The 20671-nt window shown below is 46.5% G+C and overlaps 1 protein-coding gene and 1 long non-coding RNA gene across 2 annotated transcripts in view; both read right to left on the bottom strand.

Moving 5' to 3' along the window:
* The window catches only part of LOC139274144 (zinc finger protein 271-like), an 83240-nt gene that overhangs the window by 24654 nt on the left and 37915 nt on the right, over positions 1–20671 (bottom strand). The window lies entirely within an intron of this gene.
* On the bottom strand, positions 983–20448 carry LOC139273715 (uncharacterized). The gene is made up of 3 exons (XR_011595321.1): positions 20405–20448; positions 19570–19736; positions 983–3820 (listed from the first exon to the last, which is right to left on the bottom strand). It is a non-coding gene; the product is annotated as an uncharacterized lncRNA (long non-coding RNA).

Genomic DNA, 20671 nt, shown 5'->3' on the forward strand with positions numbered 1-20671 from the left:
TGCACTATTCCTATCCAGATGTCCCGCTATTTCTTCCTTAATGATTGTTTCAAGCATTTTCCCCACTACAGATGTTAAACTAACCGGCCTACAGTTACCTGCCTTTTGTCTGCCCCCTTTCTTAAACAGAGGCGTTACATTAGCTGCTTTCCAATCCGCTGGTACCTCCCCAGAGTCCAGAGAATTGTGGTAGATTATAACGAATGCATCTGCTATAACTTCCGCCATCTCTTTTAATACCCTGGGATGCATTTCATCAAGACCAGGGGACTTGTCTACCTTGAGTCCCATTAGCCTGTCCAGCACTACTCCCATAATGATAGTGATTGTCTCAAGGTCCTCCCTTCCCACATTCCTATGACCAGCAATTTTTGGCATGGTTTTTGTGCCTTCCACTGTGAAGACCGAAGCAAAATAATTGTTTAAAGTCTCAGCCATTTCCACATCTCCCATTATTAAATCCCCCTTCTCATCTAATAAGGGACCAACATTTACTTTAGTCACTCTTTTCCGTTTTATATATCGTAAAGCTTTTACTATCTGTTTTTATGTTTTGCGCAAGTTTACCTTCGTAATCTATCTTTCCTTTCTTTATTGCTTTTTTAGTCATTCTTTGCTGTTGTTTAAAATTTTCCCAATCTTCTAGTTTCCCACTAACCTTGGCCACCTTATACGCATTGGTCTTTGATTTGATACTCTCCTTTATTTCCTTGGTTATCCACGGCTGCTTATCCCTTCTCTTACCACCCTTCTTTTTCACTGGAATATATTTTTGTTGCGCACTATGAAAGAGCTCCTTAAAAGTCCTCCACTGTTCCTCAATTGTGCCACCGTTTAGTCTGTGTTTCCAGTCTACTTTAGCCAACTCTGCCCTCATCCCACTGTAGTCCCCTTTGTTAAGCATAGTACGCTCGTTTCTGACACAACTTCCTCACCCTCAATCTGTATTACAAATTCAACCATACTGTGATCACTCATTCCGAGAGGATCTTGTACTAGGAGATCGTTTATTTTACCTGTCTCATTACACAAGACCAGATCTAAAATAGCTTGCTCCCTTGTAGGTTCTGTAACATGCTGTTCTAAGAAACAATCCCGTATGCATTCTATGAATTCCTCCTCCAGGCTACCCCGCGATTTGAGTTGACCAATCGATATGTAGGTTAAAATCCCCCATGACTACTGCCGTTCCTTTTTCACATGCCTCCATTATTCCCTTGATTATTGCTCGCCCCACCGTGAAGTTATTATTTGGGGGCCTATAAACTATGCCCACCAGTGACTTTTTCCCCTTACTATCTCTAATCTCCACCCACAATGATTCAACATTTTGTTCATTAGAGCCACTATCGTCTCTCACAACTGCCCTGATATCATCCTTTATTAACAGGGTTACCCCACCTCCTTTCCCTTCTTGTCTATCTTTCCGAATCGTCAGATACCCCTGTATGTTTAATTCCCAGTCTTGGCCACCCTGCAATCATGTTTCTGCAATGGCCACCATATCATACCCATTTGTAATGATTTGTGCCGTCAACTCATTTACTTTATTTCGAATGCTGCGTGCGTTTAGGTAGAGTATTTTAATCCTAGTTTTTAAACCATGATTTTTAGTTTTGACCCCTCCTGCAGCCCCTTTATATTCAGTAGCCCTTTTTGTTTTTTGCCTTGGGTTTCTCTGCCATCCACTTTTACTCATCTCCTCTGTCTTTTGCTTTTGTCTCCTTTTTGTTTCCCTCTGTCTCCCTGCATTGGTTCCCATCCCCCTGCCATATTAGTTTAACTCCTCCCCAACAGCACTAGCAAACACTCCCCCTCGGACATTGGTTCCGGTCCTGCCCAGGTGCAGACCGTCCAGTTTGTACTGATCCCACCTCCCGCAGAACCTGTTCCAATGCCCCAGGAATTTGAATCCCTCCCTGCTGCACCACTGCTCAAACCATGTATTCATCTGCGCTATCCTGCGATTCCTACTATGACTAGCACGTGGCATTGGTAGCAATCCCGAGATTACTACTTTTGAGGTCCTACTTTTTAATTTAGCTCCTAGCTCCTTAAATTCGTCTCGTAGGACCTCATCCCTTTTTTTTATCTATGTCGTTGGTACCAATGTGCACCACGACAACTGGCTGTTCTCCCTCCCTTTTTAGAATGTCCTGCACCTGCTCCGAGACATCCTTGATCCTTGCACCAGGGAGGCAACATACAATCCTGGAGTCTCGGTTGCGGCCGCAGAAACGCCTATCTATTCCCCTTCCAATAGAATCACCTATCGCTCTCCCACTCTTTTTCCTGCTCTCCTGTGCAGCAGAGCCAGCCACGGTGCCATGAACTTGGCTGCTGCTGCCCTCCCCTGATGAGTCATCCCCCTCAACAGTACTCAAAACGGTGTATCTGTTTTGCAGGGGGATGACCGCATGGGACCCCTGCACTACCTTCCTTGCACTGCTCTTCCTGCTGGTCTTCCATTCCCTAGCTGGCTGTGGACTCTTCACCTGTGGTAAGACCAGCTCGCTATACATGCTACTCACGTCATTCTCAGCATCGTGGATGCTCCAGAGTGAATCCACCTTCAGCTCCAATTCCGCAACGCGGTCAGTCAGGAGCTGGAGGCTGATACACTTCCCACACACGTAGTCGTCAGGGACACTGGAAGTGTCTCTGAGTTCCCACATGGTACAGGAGGCACATATCACGTGACCGAGCTCTCCTGCCATGACTTAACCCTTAGATACACTTAAATTGGCAACAACAATGTTAACAAGTTACTTACTGTCCCTACTCCTGCACCTATTTTCTATGTTTCTTTGTCCTCTAGGCTGAAGAGGAATTGGAGTGGGAGGGGGAAGATCCAGTTGTCGTGGTCCACGTAGGTACCAATGACATAGGCAGAACAAAGAAAGGGGTTCTGCTTAAGGATTTTGAGCAGCTCGGGGCTAAATTAAAAATCAGAACCACAAAGGCAATAATCTCTGGACTACTACCTGAGCCACGAGCAAATATATTTTGGTGAGAAGGAAAGACTTTAAGCGACGGGAGAACTATCCGCGGTTAATGAAGGAAGTAAAGGATGGGATAAAATTGAAAACAATGGCATACAAAGTGGCCAAGGTTAGTGGGAGGCCACTTGAAGGTGCCGTTGAGGAGGAACACGAATCCTTCCTTAGCTCTATAACACTTTATGTCGGTGTTGCTAACACTCGTGAACTGCTTATACCACCATTTGCTAGGTTCCCTTGAATTTGAGCCTGATCCTACCAATTGGTAAGCATCAAACGGGTATGCCCATGTTTCTGAGCTGACATGAGTTCCGTTACACTGACCGCAGATAACTTGCCTTCCTGCGGTCACGTTCAGGCATCTTTGCTCGTTACAGGTACAGGTAAACTGGCCCTTACGCACTCGACAGTGCTGACGGGCACACTGCGTCTGCACACAGGTGGCGTTCCCGGGGACCAGGGCATATACACAACCCCACCCTTGTCCTGAGAAGCAAAGCGGGTAGCTTGCAATGTCTGAGCATACCGCTCCGTTCTTTCCCTGGGATCCCCCGCACTCAGGATTCATGGAGTCTATTAATTCCACACATCTTCCTGGTATACCCCTTCTAGTTCTGCTAGGATAGCACAAGATAGCACAATTATACCTACTAGCTTACACATGTTTAAATAATTTTAGACGATACAATACATTAGTTAACAATAAGATAAGGTCAAATCAAAAACAGCTAAGTCTGTTTGTTCCTTTCTTTTCCCGTGTTCTTGGCGTTTTTCTTCCTGCCCCAAGGATGTGGTTTATTCAGCTATGGTGGAGAGGAAGTCTGGAACAGAAACAAGGGTTAGGACGGCTGATAACATAGGCTTATGTAGTAGCCAGTTTACAGTGGTGCAGGTGAACCCAGGCACTTCTCCCTTCAACCTTAGCTGCGGTGGGGGTAGTGAGTAACACCTGAAAAGGCCCTCCCACAGTGGCTCTAGTCCCTTTCGAATCCATTTCTTAATCAGGACATACTTCCCCGGTGCCACGAGGGATGATTCGGGTAAAACTGGGAGGTCGAGGTGAGCCTCTCGAACCTGGTTGTGAGCTAGTCGCAGAGCCTGAGTCAGAGAAAGAACATAGGTGGGAGGGAGAGAGAAAACAGGGAATTATAGACCGGTCAGCCTGACCTCAGTAGTGGTCAAAATGATGGAATCAATTATTAAGGATGTCATAGCAGCGCATTTGGAAAATGGTGACATGATAGGTCCAAGTCAGCATGGATTTGTGAAAGGGAACTCATGCTTGACAAATCTTCTGGAATTTTTTGAGGATGTTTCCTGTAAAGTGGACAAAGGAGAACCAGTTGATGTGGTATATTTGGACTTTCAGAAGGCTTTCGACAAGGTCCCACACAAGAGATTAATGTGCAAAGTTAAAGCACATGGGATTGGGGCTAGTGTGCTGACGTGGATTGAGAACTGGTTGTCAGACAGGAAGCAAAGAGTAGGAGTAAACGGGTACTTTTCAGAATGGCAGGCAGTGACTAGTGGGGTGCCGCAAGGTTCTGTGCTGGGGCCCCAGCTGTTTACATTGTACATTAATGATTTAGATGAGGGGATTAAATGCAGTATCTCCAAATTTGCGGATGACACTAAGTTGGGTGGCAGTGTGAGCTGCGAGGAGGATGCTATTAGGCTGCAGAGTGACTTGGATAGGTTAGGTGAGTGGGCAAATGCATGGCAGATGAAGTATAATGTGGATAAATGTGAGGTTATCCACTTTGGTGGTAAAAACAGAGAGACAGACTATTATCTGAATAGTGACAGATTAGAAAAAGGGAAGGTGCAACGAGACCTGGGTGTCATGGTACATCAGTCATTGAAGGTTGGCATGCAGGTACAGCAGGCGGTTAAGAAAGCAAATGGCATGTTGGCCTTCATAGCGAGGGGATTTGAGTACAGGGGCAGGGAGGTGTTGCTACAGTTGTACAGGGCCTTGGTGAGGCCACACCTGGAGTATTGTGTACAGTTTTGGTCTCCTAACTTGAGGAAGGACATTCTTGCTATTGAGGGAGTGCAGCGAAGATTCACCAGACTGATTCCCGGGATGGCAGGACTGACATATCAAGAAAGACTGGATCAACTGGGCTTGTATTCACTGGAGTTCAGAAGAATGAGAGGGGACCTCATGGAAACGTTTAAAATTCTGATGGGTTTAGACAGGTTAGATGCAGGAAGAATGTTCCCAATGTTGGGGAAGTCCAGAACCAGGGGTCACAGTCTGAGGATAAGGGGTAAGCCATTTAGGACCGAGATGAGGAGAAACTTCTTCACCCAGAGAGTGGTGAACCTGTGGAATTCTCTACCTCAGAAAGTAGTTGAGGCCAATTCACTAAATATATTCAAAAGGGAGTTAGATGAAGTCCTTACTACTCGGGGGATCAAGGGTTATGGCGAGAAAGCAGGAAGGGGGTACCGAAGTTTCATGTTCAGCCATGAACTCATTGAATGGCGGTGCAGGCTAGAAGGGCTGAATGGCCTGCTCCTGCACCTATTTTCTATGTTTCTATGTTTCTATACCATATCTAGGAACAATTTCCCTCATTAACACCTTAACAACAGTTTGAGCCTTATTATCCAGGGTAGGGTAGGCTTCAATCCATCTGCTAAACATATCTACTATTACCAACACATATTTGTAACACTGAACTTTTTGCAACGCAATGTAGTCCAACTGTAAGGTCTCAAAGGGGCTTTCTGGTAGGGCGTCTTACCCCAATCACAGGGGACTCCCTTCCCTGGATTATGCTGTTGGCAAACAAGGCAGCGACTACTGATGTTCTGGGCTAGCATCTGGAGTCTAGGGTGCCACCAAGTGGCCAAAAGCGTGTCACTTGTTGTCCTCACTCCACAATGAGTAGCAAAATGCATACATTCAATAACCCATAGAGCCAACTCATCAGACATGCAAGTCTGTTCCGCGGGAGTGGTCCAGAGTTTAGAAACATTGTCATAAGTACATCCATAATCTTTCCACAACAGTTTATCTTTTTCAGGAGCGTCCTCCTGTGCTTTAATGACATCTTGGATGGTTGGCATTGGTTTTTCCGAGGCTAACTTATCCTTGGCAGGACTTTTAGTTTGACTCATCATTCTAGGCACCACCATTTGTTCTCTGCAAGAGGCCTGTTTAGCCTCTCTGTCAGCATGGCGGTTTCCTATATCGACCGGAGAGTTTCCGGTAGTGTGGGCAGTGCACTTGACAATAGCAATACGTTTAGGGAGCATGAGGGCTTGCAACAAATCTGATACTAGTTGACTATGAGATATCTCATTCCCCTGTGAAGTTAGGAATCCCCTATTTTTCCATAACTGTCCGAAATCATGGGCTACCCTAAAGGCATACCTAGCGTCGGTATAGATATTGACTTTGAGGTCTTTGGCCAAGATACAGGCTCGGGTGAGGGCGAATAGTTCAGCTTGTTGGGCAGAATAGGCGGTTTCAAAAGCGGCAGATTCCAAGACCTGATTCTCCTGGTTTACTATGGCGTATCCTGGGATTCGTGTACCTTCTGGATTAATAGAAGAACTTCCGTCAACATACATAATACAGTCTGGGTCTTCCATTGGTACGTCAACTAAATCTTCCCTGACCGACGAGGCCTCCTGAATTAAAGATAAACAATCATGACTGGGTTCTTCCTCATCTTGGGGTGGCTCAGTAAGAAAACAGGCCGGATTAATGGCCGTACAGTGCCGAAAGGTCAGCTTAGGATTATTCAGTAGGTAGATCTCTTATCTGCTTTGCCTGACCATGGTAAGGTGTTGAGTCTGCAGTTGGCCCAGGAGGGCAGCTACGGAGTGAGAGGTGTTAAGATAACGGTAGCACAGTCTTTCAGGATTGTACAATAGAGTTGAAAGGGCCGGTCATAGAGGGGCCGGCCCAAAGCCGGAGCTTGCAGCAGGGCTGTCTTTAGTTCCTTAAAGGCTTGGACGTCTGCAGTTTTTATTTCAAAACTGCCTTCCTTATTTGTATACGGGGTAAGGTGCTTAGTCATCAGGGCAACGTTAGGGATCCAGGATCTACGGTAATTGATCATCCCCAACCACTGTCGCATTTGTTTAGCCGTGCTAGGGACTGGAAACCGGCAAATCGATTCGTCATCTGGGGAGGTTCTCTGTACAATCAAGCTACGTAATCGGGGGATGGTTGGCCAAAAGGGTTGTTCTAGGAGAAGTTAATGTAAGATCCCCGTCCTCTCCCCCCTTGCCTCCCTCCTCTTCCTCCTCTTCCTCTTTCGTGCCGACGGGAGGAACACTCTCTACTCCAATGTCCTTCTTGCCCACAATTAAAGCATCCATCTCGTCTTTCCCAGCCCCGACCTCTTTCCATACCAGGCCGGGGACAGTAGGGCGGTCCGTAATTAGCAGGGCCCTGGGCCATTTGGGTGTTGGGTATATCCGTATCCTTGGTTATCCACCCATCCCTATACACAGTACTGTGGTTCCATCTGGTATCCCCTCGGGTCGGACCAGGGTCCTCTCCATGGGGGTTCTTCCTTTCTAGTCACATATTCGGTTTTGACCCGGGTCAGGGGTGCGCCTCCTCCTTCCCCTCCTGCCAGTAATATTTTACCGCTCTTTCCATTTGGGCTCTACTGTTATCTGCCCAATTCATATTATTTGTCCGGATAGCGTGAGCAATCGAATAGGGCAGGCACTGAAGTAGAATAGCGCGGAATTGAGGTGAATTGTCCCCTGCCCTGAAGGCATTATTTCCTGATTGACCTCCGTATATTTCAATAAATCTTTCCATGAATTCGTCGGCAGTTTCTTCTCGTTTGGGTTTAGTTTCTAATACTTTTTTGAGGATGTTTCCAGTAGAGTGGACAAGGGAGAACCAGTTGATGTGGTATATTTGGACTTTCAGAAGGCGTTCGACAAGGTCCCACACAAGAGATTGATGTGCAAAGTTAGAGCACATGGGATTGGGGGTAGTGTGCTGACATGGATTGAGAACTGATTGTCAGACAGGAAGCAAAGAGTAGGAGTAAATGGGTACTTTTCAGAATGGCAGGCAGTGACTAGTGGGGTACCGCAAGGTTCTGTGCTGGGGCCCCAGCTGTTTACACTGTACATTAATGATTTAGATGAGGGGATTAAATGTAGTATCTCCAAATTTGCGGATGACACTAAGTTGGGTGGCAGTGTGAGCTGCGAGGAGGATGCTGTGAGGCTGCAGAGTGACTTGGATAGGTTAGGTGAGTGGGCAAATGCATGGCAGATGAAGTATAATGTGGATAAATGTGAGGTTATCCACTTTGGTGGTAAAAACAGAGAGACAGACTATTATCTGAATGGTGACAGATTAGGAAAAGGGGAGGTGCAAAGAGACCTGGGTGTCATGGTACATCAGTCATTGAAGGTTGGCATGCAGGTACAACAGGCGGTTAAGAAAGCAAATGGCATGTTGGCCTTCATAGCAAGGGGATTTGAGTACAGGGGCAGGGAGGTGTTGCTACAGTTGTACAGGGCATTGGTGAGGCCACACCTGGAGTATTGTGTACAGTTTTGGTCTCCTAACCTGAGGAAGGACATTCTTGCTATTGAGGGAGTGCAGCAAAAGTTCACCAGACTGATTCCCGGGATGGCGGGACTGACCTATCAAGAAAGACTGGATCAACTGGGCTTGTATTCACTGGAGTTCAGAAGAATGAGAGGGGACCTCATAGAAACATTTAAAATTCTGACGGGGTTAGACAGGTTAGATGCAGGAAGAATGTTTCCAATGTTGGGGAAGTCCAGAACCAGAGGTCACAGTCTAAGGATAAGGGGTAAGCCATTTAGGACCGAGATGCGGAGGAACTTCTTCACCCAGAGAGTGGTGAACCTGTGGAATTCTCTACCACAGAAAGTTGTTGAGGCCAATTCACTAAATATATTCAAAAATGAGTTAGATGAGGTCCTTACTACTAAGGGGATCAAGGGGTATGGCGAGAAAGCAGGAATGGGGTACTGAAGTTGAATGTTCAGCCATGAACTCATTGAATGGCGGTGCAGGCTAGAAGGGCCGAATGGCCTACTCCTGCACCTATTTTCTATGTTTCTATGTTTACTGCTGCCATACTGATGGGCTTCTGACGGTTCTTGCTGAGAGCATTAAAGATAGCGTTTAGGCGATCCTGGGCATTATTAGGGTGAGCAGTCACTAATTCATCGTGGGTGGCTCGCCCCAAATTTTCTAAGAACCGGTCGTGTTCAGTCGGGCTCAGGGTCTGCTGCACTAAGGACCACAAGTCTCTTGATTCTGCATTATAAACTCCAATGGTGAGTCGGAGGCGATCTATAAACTTGACAGGTTCTACATCTATGGTGGGGTGTTCTGCAACCTGCTCTGGATTGGGATTTGGCATGGGTCGAACTGGGAACTGCCTAGTTCCTACCCTAGTTTTCTGGACAGAAGTATTATTTCCTGAGGCCGTTTCTCTATCTGAAGAACACTCCGAGCCTGTAGAACTAATGCTGGAGCTTCGGCTATGACAAGTGAGTCGTCGCCAATGGCCTCGAGGTTCGGACTGAGAGCAGGGCTGATGAGAGCGCCCGCATCGCCTCTCTGGACTAGGGGTCTGAACGATCAGGTTACGTCCTTTAGTCTTAGATCTGGTCCTACCGGCCACAGGGTCGGTGAACTGAGGACTTGAGCCACTATCTGAAGAGGAAGAGTCCGTCTGGGCTTGTCGGTTCATTGGTGTGGGTTACGGTTATCATCACCTCCTACCGCCGGAGTGAAGGGTGGAGGTTGGCGGGAAGGGGACTGTGGTGAGGGGCCCGGGGCTGCGGGAGGCGCTGTTGGGGTTGGGCGCCGAGTCAGTGACCATTCATCAAATTCATCAGCAGCCTCGGTCAACGCAAAACCAACCATTCGACCACGTGGTCTATCGGTACCCTTCTCAGAGGTCCCAAGGGATCTCTTAGTACGTTTCTCGTGCGCGCACTCTTTCTTAAAGATGTCTACAGTTTTAACATGTCCTCCTTCTGTCAAGGACAGCCCTAGTTTAGTGGCGTTCTCCTGCCAGCTTGACAGAAGGGATCCATCTTTCAGCTTTTGACAGTACTGTCTCCATTTGGCTATTAAGTCCTTATCCCTTTTTTTTTAACCAATTTTGTTTTTACTCAACAAACCTATCCTTTGTGCATTTCCTGGCTCCGTAATTTATCATCTGACTATACGTAATTCAATAAGGTTCACACTCTTAAACTTCCCACAGGACAACACTACGAAGGGTTAAAAAAAACTTTCACTGTTTGAAAAAGTGGGTGGAGCTAAAGCAAACCACAACTCCCCGGTTTCCCCAACACAAGCTTTCTCATCCACAGTAAAAATCATACAAGCATTTAAAACAGACGTTCACAAGATTTCTTTTTTTTTGGGATCCATGACCTTTCAGGGAATTCGTAGTTTTATCTAAATTACCCATCCTTGTGTCGCCGCACGTTGGATCGGGGTCCTAATTAATCCGAATCGTCCCCACGCCGCCCCGTGGTGATCTCAGTTTAACTTACCCAGAGCCTAGGTGGACCAAGTGATATACAAGATTAACACCGCACCTGGCGTAAGTACAATTTAAAATTTACACAGTCCCGCATAGTCCCGCAGCTTAATTTTACGTAATTCCCTAACCTCCGCGTTTCCCTACGCGGTTCGCGCGATTCTCTATTTACTTGGGCCTCGAACCCACACAGCCTGTTCGTGACGCTGCACGACAATTTACTTAATCTTTCTTGGTTCCCGATTTAAATTTACTTGGGCCTCGAACCCACACAGCCTGTTCGTGACGCTGCACGACAATTTACTTAATCTTTCTAGGTTCCCGATTTAAATTTATTTGGGCCTCGAACCCACACAGCCTGTTCGTGACGCCGCACGACAATTCTTACTTAATTTACTTGGGCCTCGAACCCACACAGCCTGGTCGTGACGCCGCACGACAATTTCCTAAGTTTAGAAAGTGTTCGCCAGAGTGACCTGGATCTCGTTCAGACACCACCTGAGAACCAGCGAGTGGCTAAACTTTCCTCAGACTTTTGAAACCGGAGGAAACTGGAGCAGTATTGAAATTATACTTACTCCAGTGGCCATTTCCCTCTCGTCTCGTCCAAGGCTAGTCTAGCTCTTAATTCGCAAGTTTTCGGCAGTCGTCCGTTGAGATCCCACTTTTGACACCAAATGTTGATACTGGATTCTTTTCCCTTCAATCTGTTTCAGCGAATTCACTGACACATGAACACTTTTAGTCTTAGCAACATAAGACCTTTATTCTGTAGATTCTCCCGGCCGGGACCTGTTAAGATAAAGGGGAACACACTCGAGTCGAGTTTGTCCACCTCTGTCCTGACAAGCTACGTAACAGTACAAAAGCTCAACACTTATATACTGTTACAGCAGAACACATTTGAGTGACACTTAGTTTATACAATCATTGGTCGATTTCCCCCATAGCATACCCAATTGCAGGCTAGCAACTCTCCAAATAGGGCGGGCTCCAGAGATGTGTTTATTGTTTCGAATCTCATCACACTTTCCTATTTTACTGCTGTTTATAGCAGCCCCTCGTCTGAATCATGGCTGACTTTTGCTTTTTCACGTAACTCGTGTTTGACCACAATTCTGAGTAATCCTTAGTTTGTGTCGACAGGGCAAATATCGCAGCTGGACAATTTCTCTTGGCCATTTTCCCATGATCTCTTACTAACACATTCGCAAACCTTCTATCTACATTCTCACAATGACCCAGCCTCCACAACTCTGAGGTAGAGAATTCCAAAGATTCACGACACTCAGATAAGAAATTCCTCCTCATTTCAGTTTTAAACAGGTGACCTCTTATTCTGAAACTATGCCCCCTAGTTCTAGATTCCTCCAAGAGGGGAAACATCCCCTCTGCATCTACAATGTCAAGCCCCCTTAAAATCTTATACGTTTCAATAAGATCACCTCTAAATCTTCTAAACTCCAATGTGTATAGGCCCAACCTGCTTTACCTTCCTTCATATGACAATCCCTTCATCTCAGTAATCAACCTCGTGAACCTCTCTGAACTGCCTCCAATGCAAGTATACCCGTCCTTAAATAAGGAGACCAAAACTGTACGCAGTTCTCCAGGTGTGGTCTTACCAACGACCTGTACAGTTGTAGAAGGACTTTCTTACTTTTATACTCCATCCCCCTTGCAATAAAGGACAACATTCCATTTGCGTTCCTAATTACTTGCTGTACCTGCATGCTAACTTTTTGTGTTTAATGTACAAGGATCCTCAGATCCCTCTGTACCACCGCATTTTGTAATCTCTCCCCATTTAAATAATAATTCTCTTTTTTATTTTTTCTACCAAAGTGGATAACCTCACATTTTCCCACATTATACTCCATCTGCCAATTTTTTGCCCACTCACTTAGCCCCTCTATATCCCTTTGTAGATTCTTTGCGTCCTCCTCACAACTTCCTAGGTTAGCACAGGTTCAGTACACGGTAAATCTCCGTCTACATTAGCCCATCAAACACGCCCAGGACAGGTACAGCACGGATTAGATACATTGTAAAGTTGCCTCTACACTGTCACATCAAGTACTCTCAGAGCAGGTACAGCATGGGTTAGGTACCAATTAAAGCTCCTCTAACCATCCCATCAAACACTGCCAGAGAAGGTGCAGCACTAGTTAGATACAGAGCAAAGCTCCCTCTGCACTGTCCCAAAAACACTGCCAAGGCAGGTACAGTACAGGTCAGATACAGAATAAAGCTCTCTCTACACTGTCCCATCAAACAATGCCAGGGCAGGTATAGCCTGTGTTAGATACAGAATAAACTTCTATCTACACTGTCTCATCCAAAACTCCCAGGGCAGGTATAGCATGGGCCAGATACAGAGTAAAGCTTCCTCTACACTGCCCCATCAAACACTCGCAGGGCATGTATAGCAAGGGTCAGATAGCGAGTATAGTTCCCTCTACACTGTCCCATCAAACACTCCCAGAGCAGGTACAGCACGGGTCAGAAACAGAGTAAGGCTTCGTCTACACTGTCCCATCAAATATTTGCAGGACAGGTACAGCATGGATTAAATAGAATAAACCTCCCTCTATATTGTCCCATCAGACATTCCCAAGAGCAGGTACAGTACTGGTTGGATACTGAGTAAATCTCCCTCTGCACTGCCCCATCAAACACTCACAGGGCAGATACAGCACGGGTTAGGCAGAGGGTAAAGCTCACTCTGCACTGTCCCATCAAATACTCCCAGGGCAGGTACAGCAAGGATTAGACACAGAGTAAACCTCATTCTACACTGTCCCAACAAACACTCCCAGGATAGGTACAGCATAGATTATATACAGCCTAAAGCTCCCGCTACACTGTCCCATCAAACACAACTAGAGCGGATAGAGTACGGGTTGGATACAGAGGAAAGCTCCCCCTACACCAACCCATCAAAGTTCACAGGGCAGGTACAGCACTGATTAGATACAGCATAAAGCTCTCCGTACACAGACCTGTCAAAAACTCCGTGGGCATGTACAGCATGGGTTAGATACAGAGTAAAGCTCCCTCTACACTGTCCCATCAAACACTCAAAGGGCAGGTATGAAACATAAGAAATAGGAGCAGAGTAGACCATTTGGTCCCTCGAGCCTGCTCCGCCATTCAATAAGATCATGGCTAATCAGATTCAGGCCTTAACTGCACTTCCCTGCCCACTCCCCATAATCCTTGACTCTCTTATCTTTCAAAAATCTGTCTATCTCCACCTTAAATACATTTAATGACCCAGCCGCCACAGCTCTCTGAGGTAACGAATTCCAAAGATTCACAACCCTCAGAGAAGAAACACCTTCTGATTTCCCTTTTAAATGAACGACCCCTTATTCTGAAACTATGCCCCCTAGTGTTAGATTCCCCCACGTGGGGAAACATCCTCTCTGTATCTACCCTGTCAAGCCCCCTCACAATCTTATACGTTTCAAAAAGATCACCTCTCCGTCTTCTAAACTCCAATGAGTACAGGCCCAACCTGCTCAACCTTTCTCATTATGACAACCCCTTCATCTCAGCAATCAACCTCGTGAACCTTCTCTGAACTTCCTCCAGTGCAAGTACATCCTTCCTGAAATAAGGAGACCAAAACTGTACGCAGTACTCCAGGTGTGGTCTTACCAACGCCATGTACATTTGCAGCAGGACTTCCCTACTTTTATACTCCATCTCCCTTGCAATAAAGGCCAACATTCCATTTGCCTTCCTAATTAATTGCAGTAACTGCATGCTAAATGTTTGTGTTTCATGTACAAGGAACCCCAGATCCCTCTGTACCACCGCATTTTGTAATCTCTCACAATTTAAATAATAATTTGCTTTTTTGTTATTCCTACTAACGTGGATACCCTCACATTTTCCCACATTATACTCCATCTGCCAAAGCTTTGCCCACTCACTTAGCCTATCTATATTCGTTTGTAAATTCTTTGCGTCCTCCTCACAACTTGCTAGGTTAGCACAGGTTAGATACACAGTAAACCTCGCTCTACATTATCCCATCAAACACTCCCAGTGCAGGTGCAGTACTGGTTAGATATACAGCAAAACTCCCTCTACACTGTCCCATCAAACACTCCCAGGGCAGGTACAGCACGGGGTTAGATACAGAGTAAAGCTCCCTCTACACTGTCCCAACAAACAATCTCAGGGCAGGTACAGGGGCTTAGATACAGAGTAAAGCACTCTCTACACTATCCCATCAAACACTCCCCGGGCAGGTATGGAACATAAGAAATAGGAGCAGAGTAGACCATTTGGTCCCTCGAGCCTGCTCCGCCATTCAATAAGATCATGGCTAATCAGATTCAGGCCTTAACTGCACTTCCCTGCCCACTCCCCACAATCCTTGACTCCCTTATCTTTCAAAAATCTGTCTATCTCCACCTTAAATACATTCAATGACTCAGCCGCCACAGCTCTCTGAGGTAACGAATTCCAAAGATTCACAACCCTCAGAGAAGAAACACCTCCTGATTTCCCTTTTAAATAAGCGACCCCTTATTCTGAAACTATGCCCCCTAGTGTTAGATTCCCCCACGTGGGGAAACATCCTCTCTGTATCTACCCTGTCAAGCCCCCTCACAATCTTATACGTTTCAAAAAGATCACCTCTACGTCTTCTAAACTCCAATGAGTACAGGCCCAACCTGCTCAACCTTTCTCATTATGACAACCCCTTCATCTCAGCAATCAACCTCGTGAACCTTCTCTGAACTTCCTCCAGTGCAAGTACATCCTTCCTGAAATAAGGAGACCAAAACTGTACATAGTACTCCAGGTTGGTCTTACCAAAGCCATGTACATTTGCAGCAGGACTTCCCTACTTTTATATCCCCCTTGCAATAAAGGCCCACATTCCATTTGCCTTCCTAATTAATTGCAGTAACTGCATGCTGAATGTTTGTGTTTCATGTACAAGGACTCCCAGATCCCTCTGTACCACCGCATTTTGTAATCTCTCACAATTGAAATAATAATTTGCTTTTTTATTACTCCTACTAACGTGGATACCCTGACATTTTCCCACATTATACTCCATCTGCCAAAGCTTTGCCCACTCACTTAGCCTATCTATATTCGTTTGTAAATTTTTTGCATCCTCCTCACAACTTGCTAGGTTAGCACAGGTTAGATACACAGTAAACCTCGCTCTACACTGTCCCATCAAACACTCGCAGGGCAGGTACAGCACGGGTTAGATACAGAGTAAAGCTCCCTCTACACTGTCCCATCAAACACTCGCAGGACAGGTATAGCACGGATTGGATACAGAGTAAAGCTCCCTCTACACTGTCCCATCAAACACTCGCAGGACAGGTATAGCACGGGTTAGATACAGAGTAAAGCTCCCTCTACACTGTCCCATCAAACACTCGCAGGACAGGTATAGCACGGATTGGATACAGCGTAAAGTTCCCTCCACACTGTCCCATCAAATACTTCCAAGACGGGTGCAGTACACGTTAGATACAGCATAAAGCCCAATTTACACTGTCCCGTCAAACACTCCCAAGGTAGGTACAGCACGGATTAGATACAGAGTAAACCTCCATCAACACTGTCCCATCAAACAATGCCAGAGCAGGCACAGCACAGATTAGATACTGAGTTTCCCATGTGGTGGCTGGCGTGCAACGGCCACCACACGTTAAATAAAGCCACGCACAGGCATCTTCCACCCTTCAGGATGTAGTTCAGGACCTGGAATATTAGGTCCTTCATTGAAACACCTGTGAACTCATCCTTTTTTGGCGTGGAAGCAAGTCATCCTGGTTTGCAGATGATACTAATCTGGGTGGCAGTGTGAGCTGTGAGGAGGATGCTAAGAGGCTGCAGGGTGACTTGGACAGGTTAGGTGAGTGGGTAAATGCATGGCAGATGCAGTATAATGTAGATAAATGTGAGATTATCCACTTTGGTGGCAAAAACAGGAAGGCAGAATATTATCTGAATGGTGACAGATTAGAAAAAGGGGATTTGCAACCAGACCTGGGTGTCATGGTACATCAGTCATTGAAAGTTGGCATGCAGGTATAGCATGCGGTGAAGAAGGTAAATGGCATGTTGGCCTTCATAACGAGAGGATTTGAGTATAGGAGCAGGGAGGTCTTACTGCAGTTGTACAGGGCCTTGGTGAGGCAACACCTTGAATATTGTGTACAGTTTTGGTCTCCAAATCTGAGGAAGGACATTCTTGCTATTGAGAGAGTGCAGCGAAGGTTCACCAGACTGATTCCCGGGATGGCAGGACTGACATATGAAGAAAGACTGAATCGACTCGGCTTATATTCACTGGAATTTAGAAGAATGAGAGGGGATCTCACAGAAAAATATAACATTCTGATGGGATTGGACAGGTTAGATGCAGGAAGAATGTTCCCGATGTTGGGGAAGTCTAGAACTAGGGGTCACAGCCTAAGGATAAGGGGTAAGCCATTTAGGACCGAGATGAGGAGAAACTTCTTCACTCAGAGAATTGTGAACCTGTGGAATTCTCCACCACAAAACGTTGTTGAGGCCAGTCCGTTAGATATATTCGAAAGGAAGTTAGATGTGACCCTTTTAGCTAAAGGGATCAAGGAGTATGGAGAGAAAGCAGGAATGGGGTACTGAAGTTGCATGATCAGCCATAATTATATTGAATGGTGGTACAGGCTCGAAGGGCCGAATGGCCTACTCCTGCATCTATTTTCTAGGTTTCAAGGGACTGCCAATGATGATGATGAGATACAGAGTAAACCTCTCTCTATACTGTCCCATCAGATACAACTTGGACAGGTAGAGTACAGGTTAGATTCAGAGGAAAGTTTCTCCTACAGCGACCCATCAAAGCTCACAGGGCAGGCAGAGCACGGGTTAGATACAGAGCAAAGCTCCCTCTACACTGTCCCAACAAACAATCCCAGGACAAGTACAGCATGGGTTCGGTAAAGAGCGAAGCTCCCTTTATACTGTCCCATCAAGCACTCCCAGGGCAGGGACAGCACGAATTAGATACACAGTAAATCTGTGTCAGAGGAAACTGTATCCCAGTGAGAGTCAGTGCCAGAGGAAACTGTACCTCAGTGAGAGTCAGTGCCAGAGGAAACTGTACCCCAGTGAGAGTCAGTGCCAGAGGAAACTGTACCCCAGTGAGAGTCAGTGCCAGAGGAAACTGTACCCCAGTGAGAGTCAGTGCCAGAGGAAACTGTACCCCAGTGAGTGTCAGTGCCAGAGGAAACATGCAGCAGAGCCTGGTGTCCAGTCGTCTTGGATCCCCTTGCCATTGGACCAAGACCTTGCTTTGCCAAGTCCGTGTGGTAGCTAATGTGCAAAGGCCACCTCACGTTAAAATAATTCACACTGTTAGCAATACAAAACAATCCTCTTCCTCTGCAGTTATTAATCTATTGCAATTCCCCATGCCTGTAGTTTTGTTATATTACAATTATAAATATCTTCAGTTATCAGCAACAAATTGCATTTATATCGTGCCTTAAACGTAGTAAAATGTCCCAAGGCACTTCACAGGACCGTTAGCAAACAGAATTTAATATCCAGTCACGTAAGGAAATACTACCACAGGATTAAAAGCTTGTTCAAAAGGGTAGGTATTAAGGAGCTTTTTTAAGGTGGAGAGGTTTCGGGAGGGAATTCCAGAGGTTATAGCCTCGGCAGCTGAAGGTATGGCCACCAATGTTGGAGGGATAAAAATTGGGGCTGCTCAAGAGGCCAGAATTGGAGGAATGCAAAGATCTCTGAGGGTTGTAGGGCTGGAGTAGGTTACAGCAATAGGGAGGGGTAAGGTCCTGGACGGATTTCAAAACAAGGATGAGCATTTTGAAATCGATGGAGCAGGAGCCAATGTAGTTCAGCGAGCACAGGGGTGATGGGCGAATGGAAATTGGTACAAGTTGGGATGAGAGGACTGAGGACAGATTGATTCGAATAGGCCTATGTTCTCTGGAGTTTAGAAGAATGGAAGGTGATATCATTGAAACATAGAATTGACACGGGCTGGATAATCTCGAGCTAGGGGTCCTAGTATTGGGATAAGAGATCGGCCATTTCAGACTGAGATGAGATATTTCTTCACTTACAGTTGTGAATCTTTGAAATTCTCTATCGAACAGAGATCTTACTGAATGGCGGAGCAGACGGGAGGGGTCCTATTGCCTACGTCTGCTGCTACTTCTTGTGTTTTTGAGTAAGGATATGGGCAGGAGTGTTTTTGATAAGCGTAAGCTTGCGAGGTGTGAGGCCGATCAGGAGAGCATTGGAATAGTCCAATGTCGTGATAACAGAGGCATGGATGAGGGTTTGAGCAGATGAGCTGAGGAAGGGGCAGAGACCGGCGATGTTATGGAGCTGGAAGTAAACGTACTTGGTGATTGAGGGAATATGGGTTCGGAAGCTCATCTCAGGGTCAAGTACGACGCCAATCAATAAATTGCAACTCTCCATATCTGTGTTTCAGTTTATTCAAATACTACATACCTCAAGTGATCAATGCTTCAATAGTAGTAGTTATCAATATATTTTCTGTTAATTCCAAATGTTCATGAATGAACAATTGATTCTGTCAGTGATAGGCCGTACTGGTATTTCAGATTGGTCTGTGCATTGTGATCAATGAATTGACTATGATGTTTCCAGTTCAACCTTTCCATTGGCTTTCTCACCAGATGGGAAATATTTGAACATTGAGATCTGATGGTGTCGGTGTGAGTTCAGCCCCACCGAATGTACAGAGACGGGTCCATCTGCTGGTCTCTGCCTCAAACTGGAGTCACCTCTGAGATCAAAGCCCTTCACTCTAAAACACACACAAGATTCACTGTGACTGTGTGTTTAGAGACAGAAAGTGATCTCACTTCACATCCCATTGCACGGCCTCATGCTGGATAATTATGCTCGGTGATCAGACTCTCCCAGTCTCATTTCCTGCCTTAACTTGTAACCTGTGTGTACTGTCTACAGGACCGGTGTGTATCTGAGTAAATGGCACTTTCTCTTACATTTCTCCCCAGTCGATCTATTGAAGCGCTTTCAATCGGAAAGGGCTCCCTGGTTGGTGCTCTCACAATCCTGTGCTGGTTTCACCTGCTGTTGTTCCTCGGTCCACAATCCCTGTTTCCTTCCAGCTGTGGAACTTTCTCAATCACTCCACCATTCACCGGGAGATCTAATTATGGCAGGGCAGAAAATTAGAAGAATATTAATGTTGTGAAGTGGAATGTAGTGTAAAGTGTTTTTCCAATGTTTCAGAAAAGTATATGTCCAGTATTTCTGTTTGATTTTATTCTATTCCTCAAGATTCCTGTCCCGCCCGTCTGGACTTACAGAAAATCACCAGATTCTCCCCGGGTTACACACTGACTGATCTCACTGGGCCCATCCTCCCCGGGTTACACGCTGTCTGAGCTCACTGGGCCCCCGGGTTACACACTGTCTGAGCTCACTGGGCCGCCGGGTTACACACTGTCTGAGCTCACTGGGTCCCCGGGTTACACAATGTCTGATCTCACTGGGCCCCCGGGTTACACACTGTCTGATCTCACTGGGCCCCCCGGGTTACACACTGTCTGATCTCACTGGGCCCCCGGGTTACACACTGTCTGATCTCACTGGGCCCACGCCCCGGGTTACACACTGTCTGAGCTCACTGGAAGTTTCAGTCTATCTCCCGCATGTCCCCAAACCCTGAGCTCCGGGGCTGTGTGTTCAGTTCGGTGTTTTCCCTCACAGACTCACCGCACCCTCCCCGCCCGCCGGCCGAGCGCTCTGCCCCGGCCCCGGCCGCCCACCATCAGTCCGGTTCCCTGCGGCCCCCGGTTCCCCACATTGTCTCACCGCTGGTTACAGCAAACTGTCCGGCATCCGGAGACTGGGGGTCGGGGTGGGGAGGGCGGCACCGAGCATGCGTACTGCCGCCACAGTGCGTGTTCCTGCATAAATTAATGACCTTCAGAGAATTCCCGGTCGTCTATTGGTTGCGTGAAGCAGATTGCCAGCCTACTGTACCAATAGGAGCCGGCAGCGCCGCAGAGCCCCGCCCACTGTGATGAAGGCGCGCTGGGCAGTTTGGGGGGTCACGTGGTTCCTGAGTTCAAAAATTGC

The sequence above is a fragment of the Pristiophorus japonicus genome, chromosome 9 (assembly GCF_044704955.1).
Source record: "Pristiophorus japonicus isolate sPriJap1 chromosome 9, sPriJap1.hap1, whole genome shotgun sequence".
Taxonomy (NCBI): Eukaryota; Metazoa; Chordata; class Chondrichthyes; family Pristiophoridae; genus Pristiophorus; species Pristiophorus japonicus.